This window comes from Muscardinus avellanarius (genome assembly GCF_963383645.1).
Source record: "Muscardinus avellanarius genome assembly, chromosome: 8".
Classification (NCBI taxonomy): domain Eukaryota; kingdom Metazoa; phylum Chordata; class Mammalia; order Rodentia; family Gliridae; genus Muscardinus; species Muscardinus avellanarius.
Genome location: NC_137794.1, coordinates 113,706,722 through 113,726,698, shown reverse-complemented (window position 1 = coordinate 113,726,698; position 19,977 = coordinate 113,706,722).

Sequence of the window (19,977 nt, the reverse complement as noted above, 5' to 3'; positions counted from 1 at the left end):
ACAACCTGCGAGAACTCTTGCTTTGAGCGCAACATGGCAGCTTGGGTTGCAGCAGTGTGTACCAGAGTCAGACGGTAAATGGCATGTTGGGACTAACAGAAAGGGAAGATCCCAAAAGACAGACTCTGGGCTCTAGACGCCAAGAGAAGAGGAGGGAGCAGGGAAGCCCAAGCATGAAAGGCACCCGAGCTGGGCGGCATGCGCTGGAGACAGCGGGAGCACCGAGCTGCAGTGTCCCAGGGGACAGAATCACACGAGCTTGGTGGCCACGCTGGTGGAGAGGGAGGGAGAGGACAGAGAAGAGCTTCCAGGGCCGCAGCTGGGAAGTGAGGGGCAGAAGAGGGAGAGCCCACGGCTGGCTTCTAGGTTCCTCTGCGGCAGCTGCTACAGGGTTGAGGTAGACGTGATGGGCCTATTAGGGAAGACAGCTCAGCGCTGGGCTTGCTGGGTTCCAAGTCTGTTTTCCTAGAGCTTTGAGGACACAGTCCCCAGCAGGAAGGGAGATACACTGATTTAACTGCAAATAGCAGCAAAATTTCAAATGGAAATAACCTTTGGTAAATGCCCATAACTGTGTATCATGTTCTGTTCTCCAGGTCCCAGAACCAAGCTCTAGCCATCCATCCTGTTCCTGAGGCCTCCGACATGACCCGGAGAAGGGGACACTCGTTTCACTTAACTCGTTTGTTAAGTGAAAATCCAGGTGTAATGAGACAAAATTTCCCTAAGAACCTGAGTTTCCCCAGCACTAACACATGGGGAGATTTACATATTTTTCTCAGTTTTATTTGCAACTCAAGGTAATCATTGTTGTCAGTTGACCTATGGCATCATTAAAAAACCTCAGCTATCCATTCATTTGAAGAATTTCTGCTGTGGTCTCCAGCTCATACAAATCCGTCTCTTCCTCTTTTTTAGAGTCTGGAGCCCAGAAATTGTCTACAGTGTTAATTACAAAGCTCTTGAAAAACATGCGAAGAAGAGCCGGGCGTGGTGGCGCACGCTTGTAATCCCAGCATTCGGGAGGCTGAGACCGGAGGGAGGATCGCAGTTCTCGGACAGCCTCAGCTATTTAGTGAGGCCCTCTGCAACTTCGTGAGACCCTGTCTCAAAATAAAGAATAAAAAATAGGGCAGGGTGTTTAGCTTGGAGGTCAAATGCCCCTGGGTTCCATCCCCAGACCCACACACAAAAAAGCTAAGATACTAAAATAAAATTATATATAATTGAAAATTATATATATAAATATATAAAATTTAAAAATGATATGTGTGAGTGTGCACACCAGATGTGGAGGCCCACACTTGTAATCCCTGTTCTTGGGAAACTGAGAAGGGAGGACTGCAGATTCGAGGCCAGTGTATAGCAAGACTGTTTCAAAGTGAAAACTAAAGATTGAGATGTAAATCAGAGGTAGAACACCCCTGTTTTCAATCCAGTACCACAAAAAGTAAAGAAAAACATATTTATAGCATTTGCTGAACTATGGAGAGTCTACTTTATAAAACCTAAGATGGAGCCAGGTGTGGTGGCGCACACTCATCATCCCAGCCTTCGGGAGGCTGAGACAGGAGGATCATGGTTTGCAGACAGCCTCAGCTACTTAGCGAGGCCCTTCGCAATTCAGTGAGACCCTATTTCAAAATAAAGAATAAAATATAGGGCAGGGGATGTAGCTCAGAGGTCGAATGTTCCTGGTTCCATCCCCAGACCAGCAAAATAAATAAATAAGTACCCCTAAGATTGTAGGTGTTTATAAGTAAAATAAATGGACAGAAGCAATTTATTTACATATTGGGAATTGAACCAAGGGAGATTCTTTTTCTGAGCTATACCTTCAGCCCTATTTTTTATTTTGAAACAGGGTATCTAAGTTGCAGAGGGCCTAAATTGCTGAAGCTGGCCATGAACTTGCAATCTTCCTGTCTCAGCCTCCCAAGTACTGAGATTACCAGTGTGCACCACCACGCCCAGCTCTGACACCAGCAATTTTAACTTGTTCTTACCATCTTCCTCCAGCTAATTAGGATGGCTTGATCCATCTATTGACTCTCTCCGTTTTCGCCTTGAATTCTCCTCTGCCTCCCCTGGGGCCCAATAATGCACACCAGTAATAGCAGGCAGAGCCCCACTGGGTTTAAATCACACACACACACACACACACACACACACACACACACACACAGCAGGCCTATACGCAATCCCAGGGAGTGTTATTGTTATTACTACGTCCTCTTCCATGTTGTCCAGTAGGGCTAGATTCCTTGCCAAGCAAGACAACTGAATTCACATAGGTCAGATAAGAGCTAAGGCCGTCGGAGGGCCAGGGTCCTCCGTGTGCGATCGCCCCTCTCAACCAAGTCCATGGAGCTTTCAAAGGTGGCAGCCAGCTTCTAATGTCTGCATCCTGGCCCGGCCCTGTGGGAACAGCGAAGCGAAATTTGTACTAGAATAAGGACATAAAGGAAAGGCGAAGTTTCCTGGCGGTTGGTTGATGTCTACACTAGGCTGGCATCTGGCTTGCCTCTTATTGGTTACTGATTAAAGCATTTGTCACAGATGTCTCTCATCTGGATATTCACACAACAACAACAAATGCCTGGGAATGAGTATCCATTCTAGTCTAATTGTTAGGGGTGAGGTCTAGGTATTGCTTTCAAAAGTTGGGTCACATAACTGTTTAGTGTAAAAGAAAGCGGAAATGAGGGCTTGGCTGCATAAGACTTAAACATCATTGCACAGCAGTGACTTAGAAGGCATCACAATTATCTGTCACCATGGTGGGAAGAATTTAGCTAGACTCAACTTGACTCCAGCTTGATTGTACAATGCATAAAGTCCTTCAACTGTATACAAAATATGTCAGACATCTTACTGACCACACAGATGAGTGCCTGGGCACCCCCCTAAGCACATACGTTTCTTAGGAAGGCATGATTAATCTTTTCAGAACTAAAGTTAAGGCAGAAAATGATCGCCCTCCCCATGTGAGTCCACACAGTTTAAATGCGTGTCCTTAAATCTGCTGTAGGAAATAATAGAAGAAAACGCCAATGATGGATATTTATTAAACAGACACAGTTCTAGGCAAAGCGCTAAGAGGTGAGCTTAATTAGCTCACTTAATCCTCTTAGAAGCCTTGTGAGATGGGCATTACATTCTTACTTACAGATGAGAGATCTATGGTTTGAAGTTACCTGTCCAGTTAGAAAGTATTCATAAACTCAGATAACCTGTGGTATGCTGACAAACAGGTATGCCTCAAGTGAGAAAGATGTTTATAGAACACCTTAAATATGTAGATTTCTAGCTGGAAATTCTTGGTGATGAACAGGATAGTATTTCTTTAAAAAAAAAAAAAAAATCCTGCCGGGCATGGTTGGCGCACGCTCATAATCCCAGTGCTTGGGAGGCTGAGACAGGAGGATCTTTCAAAGCCAGCCTCAGCTACTTACTGAGGCTTTCAGTAAGTTAGTGAGACCCCGTTTCCAAATAAAATATAAAATAGGTCGGGAGTATAGCCCGGAGGTAGAAAGCCCCTGGGTTCTACCCCCAGTACCACCAAAAAAAAAAAAAAAAAAAAAAAAAAAAAAAAAAAAACATTCCTTTTTTCCCCTCTTTCTTGGAGTCGCCAGCTCCACCCTGCTTTGCTGGGTGGGGGAGTGGGCTGCCTGAGGGCCTTGTGAGGAATACCTCCCCTTCCCTCTCTACCTCTGTGGTTAAAACACAGCAGTTCGACCTCCAGACATAACTGTGGTTACCCTCAAAACTGGGTTGGGCAGTGGGCTGACCTTCAGGTCTTGAGGCGCCTGGGCAGGTCTGGGACGCGCATGTGTAGCCGTATTTCTATTGTTTATTGCTCCAGACAGCAAACCCTTGTTTAGATTCCTTTGTAGCCATCATTATATAGGCGTATGAAAACCTCATTCTTTACAAGTTGGGGGTGGAGTTCACCTTACTGCTAATATTTTAGATTGCCAAAGAGCACACTACCAAATAAATGCAAAGCCAGAGGAAGGACTTCAGGAACAGAGAACTCAAGGTGGCAAACTCAAGCACTGCTGCCCTTCCTGAGTCGACAGGGGAGTAAATGGGGCTACAAATCTTGGTCCCAACCTCCCCAAAGGAAACATGAGAGCAACCCTTTTTAAAATATTTATTTATTTATTTATTTATTTATTTATTTATTTATTTATTTATTTATTGTGGTACTGGGCATGGAACCCAGGGGCATTCTACCTCTGAGCTACGCCCCTGGCCCGATTTTTTTTTATTCTTTATTTTTAAACAGGGTCCCACTAAGTTGCAGAAGGCCTCACTACATAGCTGAGGCTGTCCACAAACTGCGATCCTCCTGTCTCAGCCTCCCACACCCGGCTGAGAGCAAGTCTTTCGTAAAGACCCGTGTCTTCGGTTTCCCAGTGTTTCTGGATGCGGACAAAGGCTGCCTCCCACGAGAGCTCGCACAGCACTACCCCTGCGCCTGCGCAGTCCTCACGCGGACCGACCCACTTCCCATCTATCTAGTTATTGTCAGAACCATTGAAACCAGGCGAAACTTTCAGCTAACAACCCGTGTTTCCTAAAGGAGAGTTGTAGTAGCTGGCGATCAACAAATTAGTTGACCCCCAAAGACCTTCAAATCCCTGATAATGTGACTCTCATCACTGAACAAAAAGTATTACACTCAGAATTTTCCAAGTTTTGAGTACTCTTTCTCATCAAGGTGTAGTGGCATAGGATTTCTCAGAGGTCACTGGGGATTTCTCAGTGTTCTACTGCTCTGAGTTACAAGAAGATAAAATTATTTATAAGTAGAACTTATGTACTAGGCACCAAAAAGGCCAAAAATCATGTTTTACAGACGCCAACTTGTGTTTTGTTTTTGGTATTGGGGATTGAACTCAGGGGGATTCTACCTCCAAGTTATACCCAGAGCCCTTTTTATTTGTTATTTTGAAACAAGGTCTCCCTAAGTTGCGGAGGCTGGCCTCTTGAACCTGTGATCCTTTTGTTTCAGCCTCCTAAGTACTGGTGTTACGGGTGTGTGGCACTGCATCCAGCTGAACTTGCTGAAAAATAGATTAACTTGACTTCCTACTTGCAAAAATGGTTATGAATTTAAACAGTGAAACGTGACATTGGCCATGTTGTTCTAAATATAACAGGTGAACTCACATGCTTTCATACTTTATATTATATTTAGCCCTGAACGCCTTTCCACCTTGCCTGGGCTGTCACATTGAATTCTACCCTCCCACAAAGTACCAGCGAATTCTGCTTCTCCACCCCTGGTGTGCAGAGAGCAGATTGTAAAAGCGTGCAAAATGCTGTTCACCCCGTGGGGACCCTGGAACGGGGTCTCCAGCCACGAGTGGCCTCAGCAACAGGTGTCCAATCTCCAACTGAAATATTTCCTGAGTGCAATTTCCAGGACTGGAAAAATCTGGGAAGCTCTCTTGGGAATCCACCTGACCCTCAATATGCCTTTCCCCTCCTTACCTTTCACCTCTCTGGAGAGAGAGAGAAAAAGAATGTGGTTTTTAGAGTGGGCGGGAATTGGATCAGTTGCGCATTAGTTTGGCAGTAGTATCAAGACGGACAGTGTGAAATAAGGAGCAGGCAGTGTGCGAGTAGAGGGTGTGGAAGTAATCCCCAGGTGCAGGGCCAGAGTGCGAGGGACCCGATCATGGTCTACTGAAGTCCAGGTGGGGCTTGGACCTTCCACACCCATGCTGACGTCCCTGTGGCCTCTGCAGAGGCTGGGCAAATTCTGAGTCCCCTAGAACAGGGGCATGCCAGTAAGACACGCGTCAATGCACCTATTGTTTTCAAGGTTCCTCTTTTTCTTTTTCTTTCAGCAAATCCCACCCGAAGTGTTAAAGAAAACTAGCCCAGTGCATGGGGTCTAAGTACAGTGGAGCTCCAATTTGATGAGACTAGAGCCCGAGAAAACTGTGTCTTCACATGGGGATCATTTGCAAGGGCTGGATAGGCCAGATTCCCTGTCAGCTCTCAACCACGGGGCTGAACTTAGGAACATCTAGACTCTCCTCTCTCTCTGGGCATCTGATCCTTATCAATAATCCACAAAGGGGTCGGGCGTGGTGGTGCACGCTTGTAATCCCAGCATTTGGGAGGCAGAGACAGGAGGATGGCAGTTTGCAGATACCTCAGCTACTTAGTGAGGCCCTCCACAACTCAGTGAGGCCCTGTTTCAAAATAAAGACTAAAAATTGGGCAGGGGGTATAGCTAGGAGGCCAAATGCCCCTGGGTTCCATCCCCAGACCCTCAAAAAAAAAAAAAAATCAACAAAGGTACTTTTACTTCCAAGGGTCTTTGATCAACTTTTTATTCTGAATCTTTTCATTTATGAAGGTTATGAAATCGGCTTCTATTTTGCCTTTCCTTCAGTGGCTTAAGATGGGGATATGCTTAAAGCGATATCCAGTCCTGAGGAATAAACGATGAGTCAGAAGTACCGTTGAGGTATGCAGATGGGGAGCTCACGTCAGACCAGCCAGCCAGCCGGGGTGGGGGGCACTGCTTTTCTTGGTAAGGGGCATGCAAGCCCCTCACTGCCTGGCACCTTTACTGATGTCCACCAGCCAGCCGACTGGCTTCTGCATCAAGCACAGGGCCAAGTGTATCGCTTTTGGGACAGGGGAGACAGTGGCCTTTACTGGCTCAACAAATACTTGTTGAGTACTTACATTTTTTTTTTTTTTTTTTTTGATGGTACTGGGATTCCTGGAAACCCTTCTACCTCCGGGCTACACTCCCAGACCTATTTTATTATTTTTTTTTTATTTTCATTTTTTTGCGGGTCTGGGGATGGAACCCAGAGGCATTTGACCTCTGAGCTACATCCCCTGCCCTATTTTTTTATTTTGAAACAGGGTCTCACCAAGTTGCAGAGGGCCTCACTAAGTATCTGAGGCTGTCCGCAAACCATGATCCTCCCGTCTCAGCCTCCCAAATGCTGGGATTACAAGCGTGCGCCACCACGCCCGGCTCCTATCTTACATTTTTATTTGGAAACAGCGAGGCTGGCTTCGAACCTGTGGGATCCTCCTGTCTCTGCCTCCCAAGCGCAGGGATTATAAGCGTGCACCACCACACCCAGCAACACAGAGGCTTTTTAAAGGCATGTTTGGTAACTGTCAAACCAGTAAGATCTGACTTGCAGAAACAAGGTTGCTTCTCACATGGCTACTTCACCGGGAAAGAAACTTTGCACTTACACTTTATTGGCTTCCTTCTTCACAAAGGAGAATCAGAAATCCACTAGGTCACAGAAAACAGGGCTTAGAATACTGCTGCTAGGCAGGCTAACTTTCACGCTGCTCCTATGCTCCATCCGCCTCCCCGGCGCTGGACCAGCAGCCGTCAGCAGCAGCTGCGGCATGTGTCTCCACGAGCCCACCCGGAGGCCAGGCCTCCGTGTGTCAGATCGCCCGGGAGCATGAGTACTTCTTCAGCAAACGAGTCGGCATTGTGCTCTGAGGGCTCTTCCTTCACTCTTACTAGAATGTTAATAAATCAAATGCCAGAGTGGATTTGTCTGTTGGAGTGACAGTCCACTCTCAAAATTATTGGCTTGTTTTTATCTTCCTCAGTCATCACCCTCTCAGTTCCCATGACGCAAAATAACTTAGGCCCCAGTAACAAAAAGGGAATACAAGTTCTCAAAAAGTGGGGACACAAAATACTTGGCTAAACCAAAAATCACGTCGTCATCGCCAGCTTGATACTTCTGTCAGTCTGCACTGTCTCCTGTGGTGAAAGGCACGGCAGCCACATGGGAAGCAGCATCTCTAATTGTCAACCTCCCAGAGGTCAGGTTCCATTTCTAGATGGCGTGATGGAACACAGAAGCCACGTGCTTATGCGGGTGATGGTGTCCTACGTCTAAGCTGCACCCCCAGCCCTTATTTTTTTTTGTCTTGAAATGGGGTCTCCCTAGGTTGTTGATTGAGGTTGTCCTTGAACCTGCCATCAGCCTCCGAAGCGCTGGGATGACAGGTGCGCACCCGGAGCACCAGCCAGCCTTGAGAGCCCCGTTAACAAGGCACATGAACTCTTCAAGCGGTTACATCTTTCCCAGTTTGCTCTGCAAGACACAAAGCTTTTGGAGCGCAAGATGCTTTTGACAAAGTATAGAGGGAATAAATGCATAGCACGTACCGTCTCCACGAACTCTGGTGTGCCCAAGAGCACAACTTGTAGGAGGTGGTGGTAAAACATTTGCAAATTTATGTATTTATTTGTGGCACTGGGGATGGAATCCAGGAGCATTCTACCTCAGAGCTACACCCCAAGCCCTATTTTTTTTTTAAATTATTATTCTTTGTTTTGAAACAGGGTCTTATTGAGTCGCAACGGGCCTAAGTAGCTAAGGCTGTCCTTGAACCACGATCCTCCTGTCTCAGCCTCCAGAATGCTAGGATTACAAGCGTGCGCCACCACGCCTGGCTTCGCAAATTTTAAAGAGTCTAGGTTGTGGCGCACACTCACAATCCCAGTACTTGGGAGGCTGATACAGGAAGACCGCGGATTCATAGTCAGCCCTTTTGGAGGACATAAATAAAATGTATACACTTTAACTTTTTTCCATGCCAGCTGCTTTTATTATCAACTCCAAGAGCACTCTAACTCACTTTAGAGTCAGATCTTATTGATGATAAATGCCTAGATATAGCAAATTTTCCATTTTACCATTGAAACCAACTTTATTGCTAGTACCCCCAAACTGATGCCTAAATACTGCTTTAGGGTGAGGCATGCATGATTTGATAATCTAGTTTTCTCCCACAGGAGACCAATTTAAATCCTTGTTTCTGGTTCACATTGTGATCCACCCACCAATTTCAATTAAAAAAAAAAAATGTTCCCACCATCTGGGAACCTACAGTCAGTTTAAACTTTGGACAAAATTTTAATGTTCTTTATCTCAGTGAGAAAACAATGAACAAATCTTCACATATCACTGTATATAGACCGATTAGTGAAAACCTGTTGACACTAGCTTTCCAATTGTGAATTCTACAGGTGTGATTCCAAATGTACCAATCACTAACAATTCCTTTCAGATACTAGTGTAAGTCTTAGCTCAATTCATTTAACTACTAACAAGACCAGAGTTACTATTTCAAAAAGGAATCATTTAGAAAATCACAATAGGAAGGAAACGCAACTGTCATTTAGTTCCTTCAGTCACATAGATGCTCCTCCCTATATCAAATATATATAATAGTGACTGATATTCTGAGCTTATTCATCTCTTCATTTATTAACTTTTTCAAAAATCACTTTACATGAACCCTCTGGGAGAAAGTAACTTAGTATCTGAAGAGCTGCATCATCATCCTTGACAACAGAAAAAATGGACAGAGTAAAAAGGACCACCACTCAAGCACGGCCCTGGACGAGAGGTGGAGGGTGGCGAGTGACCAGGTTTAAAGGGAGCACTTCTTTTTAGTTGAAGGCTCCTATGAGAATGATAAGAGCAGACTTTGTCAAGAGTTTGAGTCTCATTTTGGGCAAGAAGTCAAGAGCAGACCACCAGTCTAGGTCAAACTAAACACAGCTTTGGGCCAATGGTGTGAGGACTGCTATGAGCTCTGTTGGGCTAAGTGGGCTAAAAGAGAATCACTATTAAACTAGAGATACAATTAAAACCAAGCATCTAATGAGTGAGTGGAAAGGGAAGTGAGGGTATATGAAAAGACTGGGAAACTTAAAGTTTTAAAATTTGGATGTCAAGAGGAAATCTTAAAGGTATCACAGTTATTATAAACAATCTTGTTACTGATTCTTTGATTTAGTTCAAGACCTGATGATATCAGTCCTTTCCACACAGTGGGTGTGATCAAGGCTTGGTCAATACTGCGATGTTTCCTTAGATTTAAAAACAGCATAAAAATTATACCATTTTTTAAGGACAGTTAGAAATGGCAATAATTATTTTGGATACCCACCCAAGTTCAACAGAGGAACACTGTTAAGTCCACTCACTGATTTTTAAAAAATTACTGAAATCATTGCAAATTCTATGATCTTTTAGATATTAGCAGCCCAGAATGTAAAGATTCTTAAATTTTCTTTAAAATAGTTAAAAAGTATCAGTAAAAATTAAACTGTGCAATCTTTATTGATCCTTAAACATCCATGTGGGCTGGGACTATAGGCAGTGGCTCCAGCTGCAGCTGGCTGGAGGACGAAGCACATGCGGTCTTTCCAGGTGGTTTACTGCGTTCTGTGCAGTCATTTGCAGTTCTGTTCATGTGATTTGGGAACACCTATTCCAACGTGTGTGTGTGTGTGTGTGTGTGTGTGTGTGTGTGTGCGTGCACACGCGCATAATCATATAGATACAATTTCCACAAGTTCCAATTGTTTCATATATACCACTACAATATAAGCCACAAAAGAGACAATTGAAATTAAAAGTAAATAATAGCACTTTAAAAAGACAAATTTATTTTTTTACACTGGGAGTTGATCTTCCCACAGTGCGCTGTCTTTTGCTTGGAAGAGGCAGCAAAATTTTAACTAAGGTAAAATCAACCTTGGTGATTGCTCTTTGTTGCGCCGACCAGCTTTTTTACCCGCCATGAATGACTTCCTCTTCCTTCTCTCCCAACCCCTAGCAATTAGTGCAGCAGAAACATAGAAAGGAATATTATGCTCAGGCTAACCAGTTTGATTCAGCATTGAGTACCAGGTGTGCATATATAATTTTGTTAAAGTCTCTTCAAAACAAAGGCATTCTGAATTATGTAACTTTAGACTGAAGAAATTATAGGTAAATTTTTGTGTACCATGAATATTTATAAGTAGTATTGTTCATAAAACAAACTAGGCTATTTTTCCATTTTAAGATAATATTGAGACATTTGTGACAATGCAAAATCATTATCCTATGTATCTAAAAAATGTTTTGAGTCCAATAAGTTTTTTGAGAGTAATTATATAGCTCTAACAGATTGTAACTGGTAACATTTCATTTTACACACACACACAAAAAATCAACTGTTGGAAATGTTAACACCTAATTATCAAGAAATGCAGATATCCCATCCAAAACAGGCAAGCAAAGTCCCTCCCTCCCAAAACGTTCACAAAGATGATTCTTGACTGGCAATGAGCAATTTCACTTGAACCTATCATCTGCTTTTGCTGCACTCGGAAGTTCAGAACCTTGACATCTGTCTAATACCAAATACCATCTTCTGTGTGTACAACAGCATCTTTGTTTAATGAGTAGGGTGCTTCAATACCTCACGTGGACTCTATCATCACACGTGGACCCACAAACTGGAGTGGATATGAGTATCTACTCTCACGCTATGTTTTTCCTGACATTTTACACCTAAAGGAAAATACGGATGTTTAAGTACACTAATTTCGCCAACCATTTGACTGAAAGCTCAACTGTGATTTTATCAAATAACAGTACTCGGCTCCAGAATTTTACCATTCTAGTCATTTGGTAGTTTCATGTTTAATGCTACTGCAACCTGTATAAAAGTGGAATCTGCAATGTTATTTTCACCTTTTAAGACTCTTTTACAGTGTTTCCAACACAAAAGGTGACAATATACCATAAAGCACCTTTACCTGAAAATGAGATGAGGCTGCATTCATAGACCTCAGAGAATAGTAAACTGCATAGAAACCACCCGGTACCATGACAATTTGTGTATTAGCAGCTTGACATCTTCAGATTTTCACAGAATAATGCATAAAGTTCTTATGGCAACAGAAACTTTAACAGACAGTAGTATGCTAAAGATCTGTCGGCCTAACAATAATGTACTGCCTCTCCCTCCCAGAGATGACACTTGTTTACAAGATCCAAAAGATCCTCTCCGTGGTGACTAGATCAGCCATCACTATTCTACTGATACCATACACGCATGCATATGCATATACATTTTGAAACAAAGGAATACTGTGACAGTATTCTGGTTTGGAGTATTTATGACTTCTGGAAATCACTTCAGTGCTAATTTTAGAACTCTAAATAAATAAAATATGATACACAAAAAAAACATTATTTACAAATGTAAAATTCATCCTGAGCATTTTTTATTATGCAGAATTATTTCACAGAAAAGGCAATTACTAATCTGTGACATAAAAACACAACTCAGATTTAACCAAAGAAATGACCATTAGCGGTCCATTCACACAGGCTGCAGCCCAAAAAGAAAAAGAGGAAAAAAAAAAAAAAAAAAAGGCAGGAGGAACATTAAGAAATTGTCTTAAATTGATTTGCATGCAAGCAATTAACCACATCTAACTTTTTAAATTCCAGTATTCCCTCCCCCAAACTTCTTGCTTCAATGTTAAGTAGTCTTGATTGTTTTTTTTTTTGAAGTGGGTGAGAGAGAGAGAAAACACCTGAGAAAAACTCCATAATGCACTGAAGGTTCGACTGGGTGGAGGCTGCATCCTGATGATTCGTCACCTACTTTGGATTATCAGGAAAAACAGACTCAATGGCCTCTGCCTTACCTATGTGGACTTGTTCTACTAGGAGCAGTCAGTCAAACATGTTTAATGCTTTACAAAGGAAAGAGGTCAAGTTAAAACAAAATTCTTAATACAGGTAGAATATCAGATTCTTTGCTTTATAATGTGACCATAAAATGATCTACTTATAGAAATGAAACGGTTCAACAACGAATCAAACTGGTTGTTTAGGGTTTATCATCACAATAAATCTCTTTACTCTATGTGAGCAGACAGTGATTATTCCAGAGAAAGAAAAATAAGAAAGTGGGAATTAGTAATGCAGATGCTGAAAGGCAAGCGGCACGACTAGGAGCAAAGGCTCCTGACTCCTGGCACTGCTGGCACCGCCCCGCGCCCAGGAAACCCGCCACTTAACAGGATGTGCACAACTGTCAGCTGACGGACGACATGAAAACAGTCACGCGATGTTATCTGTGGTCACGTTCTTCAGGTTAGTCCAGTAACTCAAGACTTTACATTCTTTTGTCTTTGTTTATTTTAATTAAACACATAAAGGTTAATAAACAGACATAGTCCAGAATTAGTAGGTTGGTATTATAACATTTATTAAAATAATGCTATGGGTTAATAGAAACAGCAAAGAACCAAAGAATTAAAATGCAAGCTATGTAAAATCCCAACTAAAACCCAAAAGTGTCTAATGTATTCATTCATCAGCTAACTAAAAGCCCAAGAAAGACAAGACACCCAATATAATAAAGTACTGCAAAACAATTGGCAATTTTCAGTTATCAAAATTGTGGATTTTGCATTTTGTATCCTTTTCTCAATCAAGAAAAAAATTTTTTTGAATGTTATATAACATACATATAAAACAAGATAGAAAAATACATTATAAACTTGTAACAATGGCTGTAAATACATTATCTTACATGTTTCTCATAGGCAATAGGTTGGTTATGGTACATACACAGCATGAAACTACTAATAAAGAATAGACAAAAATACATGTCAGCTGTATGGTAACATACAAGCGACACTCCCATCTACCCACACTAAAAAATTACATAATACTGTCAGAAAAAAAGTCTTAAAAACTACATACTTTAATAAGAAAAAAATTCAATAAAGAATGATAATACTGAGAACCAAGGCATTCAGATTTCAAAAGTCATGCTTTTTTTTTTTTTTTCAGTTGATCCAAAATTTTGTCAACTAAGTTTTCAAAAGTTTGTTCGGCGCCAACATTACTCATAAATGTCACACATTTATTATTTCATACATTTACTTTCTTCCCCATAAAAGACCTTTGATAAACATCTAAAATGTCCAGGTTTAACACAGTTGAGATGAAACTGGATCAAATACTGGTACTGTTTCTAACTATCACCTCAAGTGTTTGAGTGTCGCAAATTTATTCAACCAATCAAAAATAAAAATAAAAATAAAAATGGCACGGCATATATTGTAAATAAATCAAAACAACTGTATATGTAACAGAAGACAAAGCAGTGGCACATGAAACCAAAGCTAGCTGAGTACAAAACAATGACTGTCTATTGCATAGTAAATAAACTGCAAACGTTCCAGGTGAGACAAGATGATGGGGAGGTCACCATGAAGGTGCCAGCTGAGCTTCCTGCTGACCTTGACTGAAGCCGTGAGGGCGTGGACGAGGCCACGAGCTGATGAGCTGGGAGTCCACTGTCACTTGAGATTTGCCACGTCTGGTACTGAGGAGTTAAGGATTACTACTCAAGGCTTTAGATGTGGGCTCTGCATACAAATTGTTTCAACTATAAAACTGTTTGCACTTCGTAAGAAACCGGAAGCTTAAACTGAAATGTAGTTGAATATTTATATGCACAATTCTAATTTTTAAAATTCTTTTAAGTTTAAAAAAGTGGCAAAAAAGGCATGTATTGAAGGAGGACAGGTTGCTAAAGCTAGCAGAGAGATGGACTGCACAAGTTATCTGGTTCAATATATAAAGAAGTCTGATTAAATTCTGGTCATTTAAAAATACTTTCTTCCAGATGAAAATCACAAAGACTCATTTTTGTGAAAAAGTTTGTTAAGCATACTATTATCTCCAACTAACATGGAAAAAATCCAATATATCCCCCTTCTTTAAATAGAATAAAACTCTTAATTTTGTCTGTAAACTGATGTTCAGATCACACATAATTGTTACCTAAGAATCCTTTGGGCTAACACTGAAGACTGCAATAACCAAAAGTACTCAGTTTTGAATTTTAAAAGAACAATGTTTTAAAGCTTACTAGTTAAGACATTAGAAAAGTTATCAAATTTTTTTCACAGTATCAGATTTGGCAAAATTGCATCAAGCTGACGTGGCACAAATCATATTCAATCCATCAACTCGTTTACCTCCCCTCACATCTCCTTTCACGTACTGGGCGGCTGAGTCACATGCATTAACTTTTATATCGAGGGAGGAGCTGATCTTACAAGACACTTGACTAAATGACCATGAAGGAAAATAAGGCACTTTCTTTTCTTTAGACTTATTCCAATACTTAAAAAATAAAAAAGAAAGACAAAAAGGCTCTTTTGGTCTTTTGTTTCTTGACAACCACCAGAAAAATCATTTAATGAAATAAAGGGTTTCTTTGTTCTTTTTCTTTTTTATAACACTTGAAAGTATAAAATGCTACATTTCCAAAAATATATATATTTTTTCTGCACCAGCACCCTTGTATAGTAAAAGTATCTACTTTTGTTCATTTGTTTCAATGCACTACACTTTATCTACAATTTCATTACATGTATACAGCAAATAGGCAAGCATGGCTTTTACATCCTTAATGATTTTTTTCTATACAGGGAGGTTTAAAAAAAATACTTGAACAGTTTGCCCAGTAATGTGACGCATAATGCATGTACCTTGTTCTCAAATGTATTTTTGAAGGAGGTGCAAAATAAAGGATCAGTAACTTTAGCTCATTTTTTGTAAATAGTGTTGCAGTTTTGTTCTTTGCATTACTTTTCAAAACTCCTTGTTAAGTTTTCCTCTCATGGCACACTTTCTTCTAATACTTCAAATTTTGGCAGGCAATGTAAAAGAGGCTGCAACTTCTGCCCTTTGAGGGCACTGTAGTGACTGAACAGCACATCAAATTTTGAATACTTTTGAAATCACTTCACCAATGACGTCCCTGACCGAAGGTTCATGCATGATGCATCATCACACAGTACATTCAGAGAGAGCTTTGACTTTGCTATAAGAAGAAAAAGATTCCTAGAAGTCTCTCACAGTAACTGCCTCTGTCACTGAGTAGCTAAGGGCATCTGTCTCCCCTTCTGAAGAGAGGCCTTCTTACCGTTCGCTTAGGGTGGGACACTGGAAGATGAGCGGTGCTGTGGGATGAATTGGGCCTTATTGCTTTACTACTATTCAGTGCAGGTTCTAGAACCACTTTCACCCAAACAGAAGAGGGGGAGAAAAAAAAGCCGAGTTGGAGGACAACAATTTCTTTGTCTTTTGTTTGGTTAGATGGTAAGACGAACGGACAAGTGCCTCAGCTCGCTGCACTGACGACAGGCAAGCAAAGGCGATTACCAGTTAACTGATCAGCAGGCAGGCATGGTCAGGTCATCATTGGGTGAAGAGTTCAGAGGTCAGAAGGTCATAGGTTAGTTGCCGGTGGCGGCTGGGTGGTTAGAAACAAAAAACAAAACAAAAAAAGAAAAGAAAAGATAGAGAAGAGATTAGTTTCAGCTAGTGACGGCTTAATGACAACATGAAAAACTAATCACAACTAATAAAAAAAAGGCATGTTTAATTCTGACAAACTGATCGACACCATCTACAGAATACAATAAAAATCATGACAATTTTATATCATGATTTAAACAAATGAAGAAGAGCCCACTCCCACAAAAGGGGAAAAAAACTGGTTAACAGAAAAAATAGAAATAAAATACAACTAATAACTAATAGTTAGTAGCAGTCAATGGAGGAAATTGGAAAACAATGATAAATAGATCTGGTATACAGAATTTTGAACAGTCAGTGTGCAGTTATCAGTATCTGACTGCTATTAAGCATTAGTATTCTCTCAGATGCAAGCATTAAAGCAACTATTAATGATGGATGTGATTATTAATAACTGATGATTAACAGAAATGAATCTAAAGAAATTTAAATTTTTATGAACAATTTGGTTCAACATAAACTCTGGGCCAAACAAGGTTTCTTTTGTTCAATAAATGTTTATTGCTTTTTCAATTATTCTATTTACAAACAACATGGAGTTTCTTGGCCTCCTGATACAAAGCAATACTGTAGTCTAGCAGTGTAGGCAACATCATGGGAACTAGAAAAAGGCCAGGCCTTTTGCACTGGCCAACACTTTCCAGTTGAAAATACTATTTTACACATATAGAACACTTATAAAATGCACTTGCATGTAAACACTGTAAAATCCTGCCATTTAAAATTCTATACCTCAAAGAGCTCTAAGTACATCAAAAAATAGAAGAAATTTCTAATTGATACCAATAAGGCATTGTAAAACTACAAACAGCTTTCTTTATTCAATTTCAAAGCTAATACTCTGCAAATACAATAAAATCTGACATTTCATATACATTCCTGCTTTATATTTTTATATTTTAAAAGAAGCCACCTGTAAATACTATTTTCTTTTGCAAAATAACAAAAAGAACAAAAAATTTAAAATTACAGTAAAACATAAAGTAGTTCTCAAGTGGAAAAGTTATCATTCCCAATTTCCTTGAGTTGTTCCTTCCTTAATCAACCTCTGTCACATTCTGCTTTACCAAACTTGGTCCACTTAACAGTAGTATGATTTTTAAGACTCATTCAACAGCTTAATTATGTCTATATTCTGAGGTTTGATAGAATTCTTTTGTACTGTTGCCATTGTGACTAAGGCAGAGGAGATGTGAATGAAGATACTCAGTGCAAAATCAGAATCTGTGCCTCTTCATAAACTGGAACTCAGCAGGTGTACAGTTCACAAAGTTTAAATAATCACGATGATCGATGATTTATCTTCATATGACAAAATGCTTCTCTAGTCTATTATTTAGGACAGTGTATAAATACTATAAAAATACTGTATCTCCATTTTGACCGAATCTTCCCTGAACTCCTTAAATAGAAGTGGAATTTTACTTAAAATAAAAAATGTTGTTCCAAAAATCAAAGAAGAAAATAAATATTCAACATGATGTAGTTATACTACTTCTTCACAGGCATTTCAAAATATGGAATCTTTAAAGCATTTTTGATATTACTTAAAATTTTGACTAAAATTGCTTAAGTTCCTTAAAAATTTTGTAAGTAATGGGTTTTTTAAATAATCACTCAGAAAAGTTTCTGATGACCATTTTTGAGTGTGAGATAAACAGTAAGCTAATACTTCAGCATAGAAGTTCATCTAGAACACACCTCTGCCACGCCCTGGCTTCCTACAGTACACACAGGGATGTCGACTGTGCAAAACCATTTCTAGTTCATTACAACTAAAGTCAGTTGGTCTTTTATAGGCTTCAACTTCAGTTTTGAAATAGGTATAGAGGTGGGTTTATTTTTAGTATAAAACTAGATATCTGTCAATCATGTAATACTCTAAATGCTCATATAGAATGACAGGCTTCATGTTCAAGGGCTGAGTTTCCTTGCATCAAATGAATACTTAAAAAAATCTCTTCAAAAGATTTTTAAAAATAAAAAAGAAACCTCAAAAATAGAGAAAACAGTAGTATAATAAAATAATTTAAGTGAAGGACTTCAGACATCTCCTTAGATCCAATGAGTGCATACAATGATAGTAGGCATAAAGTATTTTGTTGCCCAAAAAGAAAGAAAGAAAGAAAGAAAGAAAGAAAGAAAGAAAGAAAGAAAGAAAGAAAGAGAGAAAGAAGGAAAGAAAGAAAAAAAGAAAAAAAGAAAAAGAAAAGAAAAGCATTTCGGTTTGCTGACATTGCATTTTGAATAAAAACAATGACAGAACTAATCAAAACACAGAGAACTACATAAAGAGCCATGTATGGAATGTGCTGTCATTTTCAAACACAACAAAATCTTCTAATATTTTAACTATCTGAAGGCATTGGAGTGTAAGTAAGCCAACTAATATTATTACTGTTTTTATATTTTGGTACTAGGGATTGAACCCAGGTGCATTCTACCTCTGAACTACACCCCCAAGACCCTTTTTATTTTTTATTTTTAAACAGGGTCTTGCTAAGTTGCTAATGCTGGCCTCAAACCTGTGATCGTCCTGCTTCAGCCTTCCAAGTACTAAGATTACAGATGTGTACCACAGGTAAGCCAGTAATTATTGAGTCAAACAAAACTGTGAAAAAAAATCTAAAAGGGGGTGTATAGGGCAAAAAACTTTAACATAAGAAAATATAGTGTAAAAATACTCCTTAGAATTACTTTAGACAATAGCAGTATGAAAACTGCTTTAATTATTCATGGGACTGCCCAATTTCTTTGAACCTAAAATGATCCCCCCAATCCCTAGGAGACTTGCTATGATCCAGGAAGGGAGGTGTACATGCTTCGGCATGACACACTTGCAAGCAGTACTGTTTCAAAGATAATCACGGAGCTTGTGGCCTGTTCTGCTCATTAAATACCACAGCCAGCATTGTATGTATTAGTTAAAAGGCCTCGAGGCACTTTTAGTTATATATGATGCCAAATAAGTATCATCAGTGTCTTTGAAACGCAATTAATTTTAATGTGGACAAGAGCTGTGTCTGTGATTTATCCCTAGTACTAACCATGTGAAGCAGGTAGGTCTTTCATAAATTCATATAAAATGTACAACTGGAGTATAAATTCATCACTTTTCCTCCACTAATATTATTAAATCTTAAATCAATTCAATCAGTAGGTGATCAATGTACCCTAACAAAAGATTTTAAAAAATCCTTCTCTGCCATGCTTGGGATTCCTAGCTTATGGTGAAAAAAAATGTAGAAATAATTCAATGTCAATAAACCGAAAGTATCACTCCTTAATAAGCATAAATAATTTATAAACGGTCCAAGGGAATACATAGGACACAATTACAAATACTGAAAGGAGAAAAATGAAGACTTATTTTCCAGTCACAGGTTAGTCAAAAGAATATCCAAACAAGCTGGATATCATATACCACAGAGCTTCAGGAGATCGTTCACCTTCAGATAATGTATTTTAGCAGCAAATGACAAAAATCAAAGGATCCATTTTGGCAAGAGAATGTAGAAACAAGAGGGAATTGATTTTCTATTCATAAAAAAATCCAACTACATGAAAGTTAGCTTCACAGTCCTGACTGTTGATTTCAGCTAAGTACTTGACATGTACACCCTCATAATTATACAGTGGCTCAAGTGTTTTATTACAAAGAAAAATGGAAACTAAATCTTCAGTTTTCTCCAAAATACACAGGAGGCATATATTCCTTTACTTCTCTCATTAAAGCACCCTCCATTCAATTCAT